This window comes from Pleurodeles waltl, chromosome 4_1, assembly GCF_031143425.1.
Source record: "Pleurodeles waltl isolate 20211129_DDA chromosome 4_1, aPleWal1.hap1.20221129, whole genome shotgun sequence".
Lineage (NCBI taxonomy): Eukaryota > Metazoa > Chordata > Amphibia > Caudata > Salamandridae > Pleurodeles > Pleurodeles waltl.
Window position 1 is genome coordinate 791,749,855 of NC_090442.1, and position 12,159 is coordinate 791,762,013.

A 12,159-nucleotide genomic window follows, 5' to 3' on the forward strand; every position below is an offset into this window, starting at 1 on the left:
CAGTGAGGAGGCCATTGACCTCCTCAGGTCCCTCACTGTTGGGCAGTCTACCATTTTGAATGCCATCCAGGGTGTAGAAAGGCAGTTGCAACAAACAAATGCATTCCTGGAGGGCATTCATTCTGGTCAGGCGGCCCTTCACCGAGCTTTTCAGACTCTGGCCTCAGCACTGATGGCAGCCATTGTCCCTGTCTCTAGCCTCCCCCTCTAACTTCCTCCACCCAGACCCAATCCCCTCGACCTCTGTCTATCCCAAGCACACCTTCAGACCAGCCTGCACACACCTCAACACACAAGGGAAGTCAGGCAAACATAAGCACCACACATCCCACAGGCACTCACGCAAGCAACACACACATGCAGACACACCAACATCCACTGCCTCCACTGTGTCCCCCTCCTCGTCGTCCCCCTCCTCCCTCCCAGTCTCATCTACACTCACACCTGCATTCACTACCTCTACAGCCACTACGTCCCTCTCTAGCACACCCACCAGCACACCCCGCTCACGTGCAGTCACCACCCCTGCTACCATTCACACGTCCCCTGTGTCCTCTCCCAGTGTGTCCGTGACGCCCCCTCCCAAGATACACAAACACAGGCACACACCCACCCAACAGCCATCAACATCACGACAGCCTCCAGCGCATGCACCTTCACCCAAAGTCACCAAACGTACACCTCCTACTACCACCACCTCTTCCTCCACTCCCAAACCCCCTCCAGCTACCCGTCCCAGTGAGTCCAAAAAACTTTTCCTGTCCACCCTTGACCATTTTCCCACACCTCCCCCACCCCGTCCATCTCATAGGTCCCGAAGTAGCACCTCAGCCACAACATCTCCGGGACCAGTGGTGCCTGTAGTCACTGGTATGTGGAGTGCACCGGCCACCAGGACAGCCAGTGTGGCATGGAGCCACAGCACAGACAGTCCCCCACCTGTGAAGCATCAGAAGTTGGCCAGTGCCTGGCAGGAGAGGGGGAAGACTCCAGCCACCAAAACTGCTCCCAGGGGTCCCATTGGGAGTGTGGAGTCAGCTGTGACACCTTCCAAGGTGGGGAAGGACCACAAGAAACCCGGCAAGTCTGGGAAGAGCAGCACGGCGGAGAAAACCGCCATCATCCCCACTGCCCAGGAGGCCACCGCCAGCCCCAGCCCAGCTGCCCAGGAGGCCACCGCCAGCCCCAGCCCAGCTGCCCAGGATGCCACCGCCAGCCCCAGCCCAGCTGCCCAGGAAGCCACTGCCAGCCCCACCTGCCCAGGAGGCCACCGCCAGCCCCAGCCCAGCTGCCCAGGAGGCCACTGCCAGCCCAGCTGCCCAGGACGCGACCGCCACCCCCAGTCCAGCTGCCCAGGAGGCCACCGCCAGCACAAGCTCCGCTGGGCCATGAATGATCGCCAGCAAAAGGCCCGCTGGGCCATGAAGGACCACCAACACAAGCCCCGCTGGGCCATGAAGGACCGCCAGGAAAAGGCCCACTGGGCCATGAAGGACCGCCAGCACAAGTCCCACTGGGCCATGAAGGACCGCTAGCAAAAGGCCCGCTGGGCCATAAAGGACCGCCAGCACAAGCCCTGCTGGGCAATGAAGGACCACCAGCACCAGCCCCGCTGGCCATGAAGGACCGCCAGCACAAGCCCCACTGGGCCAAGAAGGACCACTAGCAAAAGGCCCGCTGGGCCATGAAGGACCGCCAGCACAAGCCCCGCTGGGCCATGAAGGACCGCCAGCACAAGCCCCACTGGGCCATGGAGGACCGCCAGCAAAAGGCCCGCTGGGCCATGAAGGACCGCCAGCACAAGCCCCGCTCGGCCATGAAGGACCACCAGCACCAGCCCCGCTGGGCCATGAAGGACCGCCAGCACAAGCCCCACTGGGCCATGAAGGACTGCCAGCAAAAGGCCCGCTGGGCCATGAAGGACTGCCAGCACAAGCCCCGCTGGGCCATGAAGGACCGCCAGCAAAAGGCCCGCTGGGCCATGAAGGACCGCCAGCACAAGCCCCGCTGGGCCATGAAGGACCGCCAGCACAAGCCCCACTGGGCCATGGAGGACCGCCAGCAAAAGGCCCGCTGGGCCATGAAGGACCGCCAGCACAAGCCCCGCTCGGCCATGAAGGACCACCAGCACCAGCCCCGCTGGGCCATGAAGGACCGCCAGCACAAGCCCCACTGGGCCATGAAGGACTGCCAGCAAAAGGCCCGCTGGGCCATGAAGGACTGCCAGCACAAGCCCCGCTGGGCCATGAAGGACCGCCAGCAAAAGGCCCGCTGGGCCATGAAGGACCACCAGCACAAGCCCCGCTGGGCCATGAAGGACCGCCAGCACAAGCCCCACTGGGCCATGAAGGACCGCCAGCAAAAGGCCCGCTGGGCTATGAAGGACCACCAGCACCAGCCCCGCTGGGCCATGAAGGACCGCCAGCACAAGCCCCACTGGGCCATGGAGGACCGCCAGCAAAAGGCCCGCTGGGCCATGAAGGACCGCCAGCACAAGCCCCGCTCGGCCATGAAGGACCACCAGCACCAGCCCCGCTGGGCCATGAAGGACCGCCAGCACAAGCCCCACTGGGCCATGAAGGACTGCCAGCAAAAGGCCCGCTGGGCCATGAAGGACTGCCAGCACAAGCCCCGCTGGGCCATGAAGGACCGCCAGCAAAAGGCCCGCTGGGCCATGAAGGACCACCAGCACAAGCCCCGCTGGGCCATGAAGGACCGCCAGCACAAGCCCCACTGGGCCATGAAGGACCGCCAGCAAAAGGCCCGCTGGGCTATGAAGGACCACCAGCACCAGCCCCGCTGGGCCATGAAGGACCGCCAGCACAAGCCCCATTGGGCCATGAAGGACCGCCAGCAAAAGGCCCCCTGGGCCATGAAGGACCACCAGCATAAGCCCTGCTGGGCCATGAAGGACCGCCAGCACAAGCCCCGCTGGGCCATGAAGGACCGCCAGCAGCTGAGACCCTGCAATGTAGACCACCATCTGAAGCACCGCTGAACAGGGCACCGCCATTTGAAGCACTGCTGAACAGGGCACCGCCATCTCAAGCACTGCTGAACAGGGCACCGCCATCTCAAGCACCGCTGCACAGGGCACTGCCATCTCAAGCACCGCTGCACAGAGCACCGCCATCTCAAACACCGCTAGCCCCTGAGCGGCAGGGGCACTGACGCAACTGGGTCCGTCACAGGGTGAGTGATGCACTCTGGGCACCAGACCCCCTCCAGAACCAGTAGAGAGATCCATCCACTACCTCTGTCCTTCACAGGATGAAGCACTCTGGGCACCAGTCCCCCTCCAGAACCAGTGGAGACTGTCATCCACTTGAGAGACTGTGGCTTTGTACTCCCCAGGATTGAACAGTGGGCAAGCCACCCACTGTAGAGACTTGAGAGACTGTGGCTTTGCACTCCCCAGGATATGGCAGTGGGCAAGCCACCCACATTAGAGACTTGTGAGACTGTGGCTTTGCACTCCCCAGGATATGGCAGTGGGCAAGCCACCCACTGTAGAGACTTGAGAGACTGTGGCTTTGCACTCCCAGGATTGAACAGTGGGCAAGCCACCCACTGTAGAGGCTTGAGAGACTGTGGCTTTGTACTCCCCAGGATTGAACAGTGGGCATTTGGCCCTCTCATGGATTTGGCGTCGTGCACTCAAGCAGCTGAGGTGCCCCCCCTTTCCCTCCCCCTGAGGTGCCTGTTTTCTTGCTGTCTGATGCCCCTGCAGTGTTCTCTCCGTCATGGTCGGGGATCTTGTGTGGGCCTCGCCCATACCGTGTGGTCCCAGTGTTCCACAGACTTTCTTTGTGCAGTACCTGGACTACTATGCCTGGTATTTATTTTGTACATTGTGTATATATATATTTCTGCCTAATTATTTTTAATATATTCCGATGGTTACACTCATTTTCTTTGGTCTTTGCATTCTTCCGCGGGGGCTTGAGGGGTGAAACTGTGATGTATTGATATGCATTAGTGTGTGTGTTGTGGTGGGTGAGGGTGGGGGTGTTGCATGTGTGTGTCCCTGTTTTTTGCCTCCCCCCTCCCCTGTGTCGTAGGTGCTGTACTCACCGTGGTCTTCGCCGCCGGCGTTCGTGCTCCTGGTAGAGGAGCAGGAAGACTATCGCAGGGAGAATTTGGAGTTCTGGTTCCATGGTGTCCTCGTTCCTCGTGGAGTGTGTAGAGCTGAGCGTTTTCCCTTCAAAATTCCTGTTTCCGCCGTGTTTTTATCCACGGTGAATCCGCCCCGGAAAAGGTGGCGGATTGGTAGCTTGTGATACTGTGGGCGCTACATTGTCTCCCGCCTGTCTGTTGGCGGTGACCGCCGCGCTGTTTGTTTGTACCGCCGTGGCGGTCTGAGTGTTAAAGTGGCTGTCTTTGTTGGCGGTTTCCGCCACGGTCGTAATTGCAATTTTTTTACTGCCGGCCTGTTGGCGGTCTTACCGCCGCTTTAACACCGTCCACCAGGGTTGTAATGACCACCTTAATATGAGACCAGGCAGCTAGGCCCCGACCCTTGCTAACTAAGGCCTGGTGATTAATTTAGCAAAACCTTAATACAAGATTCATAGTGCTAATACAGAATCATAAATGAGTACATTATTAAATCATTATTAGTCAGTTTCATTGATCATCTTATACATTGGTGGCCACTCCCTGAGGGTACATTTCAAACGTGTGCATTCCACTAAAACACTTTCTATGCAGCTTAATTTATACATTATTTGCAAGCTTTTCATGTTAATAATGATTACAAAAATTACACTCCAACACAACTCAGCGTTGCACAGTAAATCAAGAGACAGTCACACTATAAGACAGTTAAGACAGGAGCACAGTAGATATGAGAACCATGGACTCGGGAACCACGGACAGAATGTCATGGAAGCCATATCAATTCTATCAACAAATATCCCTGCCTCCAAACAGAGACATGCCACATGGAAAGACCATAGTGATAGGATGACATAACAATAGCAGAGATGTGCTATAAATATAATGCAATATCACAAAATGAACCATGGCATGCAGTTTATATTATCAATGTTCAAACAATCTAGGCACACGGAAACACATTTTGAAACACTATCACTGAAATTAGGTTTTCACTCAGCGCTACATGTTTAAATATTATATTTGGCAGGCCGACAGCTGCATGATATTTTTAGCATTGTAGAATACTTGCTAATAATCTTTGCAGTCTGGAAGAGGTGCCAACCTTCTTAAAGCAACACATAACTGATGACAGCTATGCATCTAGGGAAAATAAGTTTTGTGAAGGATTAAGCAGTCACATGCACATGAGTAAAGAAACTGAGCCATGGTGGCTCAAAATTAATTGGCAGTGTATTACAAGGAGGTTTACTATAGAGGGTCGAGCGCAACTATTAAGTGCTCAGCGTGAGAACATTTATAGGCGTTTCGGGATCTTGTCAGGGATCCTTTTGTGTGAACTGTGGTCCTTACAAATACCATCTCTTAAGACACAAGAACAAACTGGTTTGGGCGACAGTAGAGAGGCCCAGGCAACCTATTGATTGTGGGGTCCGGGAAGAACGGGTCTATGCCAGATTTTCACGTTAACTGACCGAATGGGCACCATTTAGAGTCAATAATGTATAGGTTTATCTTATAGGAATACACTGCTTCCCGCCCCCCACCATTGGATAAGTTGTCCAACCATTGAGAAACTTTTGTAGTTCTTCTATCAATTCAAGAGAGTCACAGCACTTGTTGGTTTTCAACACAAAAGAGGGAAGGCACGTGGCATTCCCAGCAGTAAATTGGAAAGTATGTGCAGCGTCACTGGGGCTGGCACTATAGTTACCCGAAAATAGACACACAAAATACTATAAAATAAAATGAAATTAGATACTTGGACACAAACACTTTTATATCTAAATGACCAATTTACTACGTTTATATGAACCAAATAAATAGGCATCCCGTAATTTGTGATGTCACACTGCCGATAGAAAGTGCAGTGGCATACGATTTGTTATAATCTGACACTGCAATCTCCTATTCCCCGTCTAGACAGATGTTTTTGAGCCCCTCTGCTGATGTGTTATTTTTTTCAACTCATTCCCCCAATGTGAGAACTGATCCTTTTCTGTAAGATGTTTGTTAAAGTCCATCTCAACAGCTCTCTTTTTATTTTAATATCTTTACAAGAAAAATATGTCAAAACATTGAAAAAACTCTCAAAGCACCCTCAGAAGTCATATTAAGCAGATAAGTAACACTTTTTCGATATTGCCTTACTTGTTTGTTATTTACAACATGTTGCAACTCCAGAAGCAATCCCCTCTGGATCACAGCGATGAAGGAATCTATCGGAAACTCTCGCTTCTCCAACAAATACTACCACTTTTCTGCACTGACTACTTGGTAGAGCTAATGAGTGCGCTATTTATGAAACACCTCACATAATGCAACATTTCTTACTGCAGGTTCTCAAGAAACTCATTAGCAGGCTATCTAAACAATAGAGTTAGGCTGGAAGACCATACCTGAAATTGCGTGCATGCGCCACATCCAAGCAGCCGTCAAAGGTGTATACTGTCTCTCTCTGGACATGAGGATCAAACTCAAAACCCTCTTTACTGTCAAAAAGAACTACTGTGAAAGGAAAAGGAAAGGATAGCCGAACTAAATGAAGAGAAAGAAAAAAAAAAGTAGAAAATATCATAGAAAACGCATCCCTGCTGCTGCTCACCACAACAGTCATGGCACCTGGGTTACCGGAGGCTCACGTACCTTATGCATCCCATAAGCCAGTCATTAGGGAATAGGGAATGAAGGCGGAGCCTCTAGAGGAAACCCTGCACCCAAGGAATAAATCAGTGCGTCATGCCAGTAGATAAATATGCTAAGGAACGAAGCATAATAATAATTCTAGACTCCAGGAGCGCCAAGGGGGAGAAAACGTGCCGAAAATGCTCCTGTTAGAGCAATGGTCTTCAAACATTTTAAAGCTGAGGCCCCCCAGTGGAAAAAAATAATGGGGGACTCCCCTCCGAATTTTTCACAAATTGTCTTTTAAATTGACAATGTTTAAACATTCCTAACCTTATTTAAACATTGCAGTTAAGTTCTGCTACTGTTTTATAAATGCAATTAAATACATGATGCCAAACATACTGGTCTGGCCATGCAGGCCTTACTAACATGTAAACGTGTCCACAGAGTGATTATTAGAAGTGGGGGGAGGGTTTTGAAGTCTATTTGGATTCCCTTCCCTTTTGACACCTACTCCCAGCTTGGATGTAAATAACAAAATAGGTTAGTGATGGCCCATCACAGTGCGGTTTACTGCTGGTCAGTTTGTGCAGCTTAAAACAAAGCCCTGTTATTAGCATAAATGCTTCATTTGTCCAGAGCCTGTCACCCCCCCTTATGTTCACATGAGGACTTCTAGGGGTGCCCGCCCCCCAGTTTGATACTCAAAAGATTCCAAATCTGTGTCCAAAAACCTTGAAGCTTGGTACACTTTCATACCACATTGAGGGCCATATTTATACTCCGTCTGCGCCGATTGTGCGTCAAAACTTTTGACTCACAATCAGCGCAAACGTTGCCCCATATTTAAACTTTGAAGCCCGAGCCCGCGGACGACAAAATTCCGCTGTGTGCGTAATTTTTGGGATGCGGCAACCCGCCTTGCGTTAATTATATGCAAGGTAGGCGTTCCCGTCCAAAAAATGGCTTAAAGGGCCGTGCGTCGTATTTATGCTTTTGGGCAAAAATGACGCACGGCGAGAGGCGGAGCCAGAAAATGACGCACAGCCCGATTTGCATCAAAAATTAACGCCTGGGTCAGGGCAGGCGATAAAATGGGGCAAACACACCTGTATTTAATCAGAACACACAGAACAAACAGCAGAGAAGCAGAGCAGCAACAGGGAGCCATGGAGGTGATTCTAATCCAGCATGCACGCAGACGCAGAGCCCAGAAGCAACAACAGCAGCTACAACAACACCAGCAGGGACCCCAAAGGCAGCGCAGAAGGCAGGAGAGGATATTCCGCCCAAGAACAACCCTTCAGGGCCTCAGGGAACACAACATCATACAGAGGTACTGGTTGAACTGGCAGGCCATTCAGCTGCTGCTGCGAAACATTGAACAGCAGTTGGCCCCCACTTTGGTGACACCCCGCACCATCCCAACAGAAACAAAGCTGCTTGCCGCACTTCACATGCTGGCAAGTGGCTCTTTTCAAACAACTGGTGCCCTGGTTGGCGGAATATCACAACCATCATTGTACGCCTTTTTGCCCAAAGTACTGGTTTCCATCATTCGACTGACACCCCGCCACATCTGCTTCCCTAACACACTGCAGAAGCAGCAGGAAACTAAACAGGGGTTCTACGCAATCAGTGGCTTCCCACACGTCCTTGGTGCAATCGACGGCACACATGTACGCCTTGTGCCACCTGCTGCAACTGAACACCTCTACCACAACAGGAAGCACACACATTCCATCAACGTGCAGGCCATAGTCGATCACCAAGGATTGATCACCAACATCGTGGCTAAATATCCTGGGAGTGTACATGACTCATACATCTTCCGTCACTGCACCATCAACGAACACTTCCAGGATGGACGGTATGGCAATGGACTACTTGTTGGTAAGTACAAAAACCTACTTATTTACACACTGCACAGCAACCCTCTAGGACACACAACACATACACCACAACAGCAACATGTCGACAGGAACAAACTGAGGTCGTGACATCGCTAGCCATGTTTCTTAAGTCACCATTGAACCTGTCACACATCGGAATTTACTGTACAGCCTAATGTGAAGACGTCAATGAGTATGGTTGCCTAAATGTCACCTTTCAAATTGTAAGTGTCCCAATGACCTTTACATTAATACATTGCCTAAGTCTAAAGGTATGGGATGTCCAGGGTACTTTGATATGAACGTGTTAACAACACTTTCAATTTTAACTGTGCATAGAACTATCATCTCACTCCCAGTGAAGACACACGGACACCTGTATCACAAGTCACAATGCTAGGGAGGGCACACTGTACTGAAAATCCCAAAACATACTGCTGACAAACGGTTAGCAGACAAACACTTGTTCAGCCAAGGAAACAACACAATGCAGATGGTATAGCCTACAAGCATAGGATGTCACATTAGTACACAAAAGAGTCACAGACAACACTAGACAACTACTGCCATTAAAGGTCTTTTCAATAGTGCCATCTACATCAACATGATCCCATTCATTTTCTCTTGCTGCTGATCAGGGGTATGCATCCAGCCATGGATTATGACACCATTTGGCAACCCGAGTACAGCTGCAGAGCGTGCATACAACGAGGCCCATAGGAGGACACGCAGCATTGTTGAGCGGACATTCGGCATCCTCAAGTCAAGGTTCCGCTGCCTCGACATCACTGGTGGTAGCCTCCTATATTCCCCCGAGATGGTCTGTAGGATCATCCTCACATGTGCAATATTGCACAACATTTGCATCAGAAGAAACATTCCCCTCCTGGAACCAGAGCCACACATGCCTGAAGAGGAGGAAGAGGAGGATGCTGGCCTGCAACAGGAGGGGGAACTAGAGAACACAGCTGCTGGTATACGCAGGCGGCGACAGATTGTAAATCATTTCTTCTGAATATGATCACCTTCACCACTTTAGTTAACTAATGTAAATAAACACCTATTATAATCACCATATCATGGTCTGGCTATTCCTTTTTACACACCTTCATCTCTACTTATCAGAATAAGAGTGTTGCCTCATGGAGCATTGCTGAGATACTGAGTAGGACACGGAACATCCCAGAGCTTATGTGATGCCTAACATACAATGGTCACATACACACACACTCTTAATGACATATATCATGTACATATCTCCTTTGAAGGCCTATAGCAGAGGACCACCATTATTTCACACATACATGTTGAAAGCAAGGTCCAACGCAGCATATAGCACACAACTATGACACCATCACTCAATAAGGGGAAAACAAGCCTCATACATGAGGCAGTCAATGTGCTTTGGCATCACTAACAGGAATGTCTGACAAGACCCTTGACAGCAGTTAGTCCAACTGCATCCAATATTTGCAAGGAATATCTGTGACTAGAGTTCCATAGAAGCAGAACATAGACAGTACAAGTGCCACACATATGACATGCATTGCGCACATGACATTCCATGTACATGTCCGCCCATTTCCTAACTCCTGACACACCCATGCACCTGGTCACAACCCACCTGTCTGAAGAGGTCCCTGGAATACTAAGATGTGTACCCTGATAATACCTCCTCTACAAACACAGACCAACATTAGCAAACCAGTGTGCTACACCCTTTCCTAAGGTATGCCATTGTCAAAGAACATCTGACTGCAAGGACGTCAGGTCAATTTATACACTGTCTTCTAGTTTCAAAGCCCTGTTAGCACATGTAGATTGCTTCCCCTTGTGAAAATGTCTGTTGGCCCTTAGAATGCAAGTCTCACCTACAGGACTGGTGAGAAACAGATGCAGCCCACACCTGTGATCACCTCCATGCACACCACCCATTACAAAAAGCACTGCCCCTGATGATGCCTGGAACAGCATAGGAGTTGCCATTATGTCAGATACATAGTCAACCATTGATAGTAATTAAGCCATGTAACACAGCCCTTGGGTTCATTTGTCACCTTCAAAAACACAGGACATACACAGATTGACATGTCAACTGTCTAGTTTGTCCTCCAAACAGTCTCAGTCAGACCACTGATCATGTAAGTTGTCCAGTAGCTGGCTCCTGAATCATCTTGCATTCTGTCAGCCTGACTGGCAACTGTCTGTGCGTCACACTAAAGTATCCCTGTGTCTACATATGTACCACACTTGCGTTAGCAAACCTCCCATTCATCAGGGGGCATTGGGCATGGGCTTCTACCATGCATACCCAAATACATTGTATAGCATCATCTGCCTTTTAACTGTACCATTTGAGTTAAATCCTCTTGGAAATGCAAAATTCATGGCCCATCCCTTTTCTGGGTTGCATTTATGCATGAATGACAAAGGGTGACTGTGTCCCAGGGTCATAGGCAGGGCTTGGGTACAGGGCTTTCAGCACAACCAGCAACCTCTGATAATGTACATGACTAATACACAAATGTCAGAACCATGACAGTTCACACACAGCATCACAGTTCGCACAACATAGTGATGGGCCGTGTGTGGTGAATAGCTGCAAGAATAAACAGCACAGAGGCTATGATGTTCCCAGATGCAGTGGGAAATGCAGAGGCCAACCTGTGTACAAATGTTGTAATGACACCTGCCGGAACATGACAATTGAGACATTATCTCACTCAGCACACCAAGGTTGCTCTGTTGACTGTCTCTTTACACATCTTTAGTGACAGGGTGGGACCATCCACATGTTGGTTCACATGTCCACATCTACTTTACTCACATTGATCAACAAAGGATACTCAGTAGTTACAGGAATAGCTGCCACTGACTCATGATGAGTCCTGGTCCGAACTGTGACAAATTACATCCCAATAAATCTACAGGATCATCATTGGACCACACACATGAACAAGACACCTATGTGCAAATGATCACTGGAAATATGTGGACACGTGCTGTCTTGTATGCTGGTCCACTACAGCCACTTGATAGTTGGGGCTTACTTCTATGGCCTCAACTGTGGTGTCATCATACATATGAGATTGACCCTTGTCTGTCTGTGCAAACAACATGGTACCCACTTCCTCAATGCATGTGTATGACTCACTGTGGGATTCATCAACTAGTGCCTAGGAAGCTCTTACCAATACTCTAGGGCATAGGATGTAGAAATTGTGGACCTTTGACATGAACATGTGTCTGCCATCCATCTGGTGCATGCTATGTCACATGTGGTGTCAACGTGACCCTAAAACTTGGAAGTATACTTTGCGGGTGTTGTTACATGTATGACCAACACATGCCCTTGCTCATTCCAATTTTTACTTGCATCTTAGGGTTGGACACATGGACGTCACATTCATACAACCAAATGTACAATAATGCTTCATGTGATGTACATACACACCTGGTCAACCAACAAATTAGTTGTCAAAGCACACATTTTGAGCCAAAGGTAATTAGGTATTGTACATAT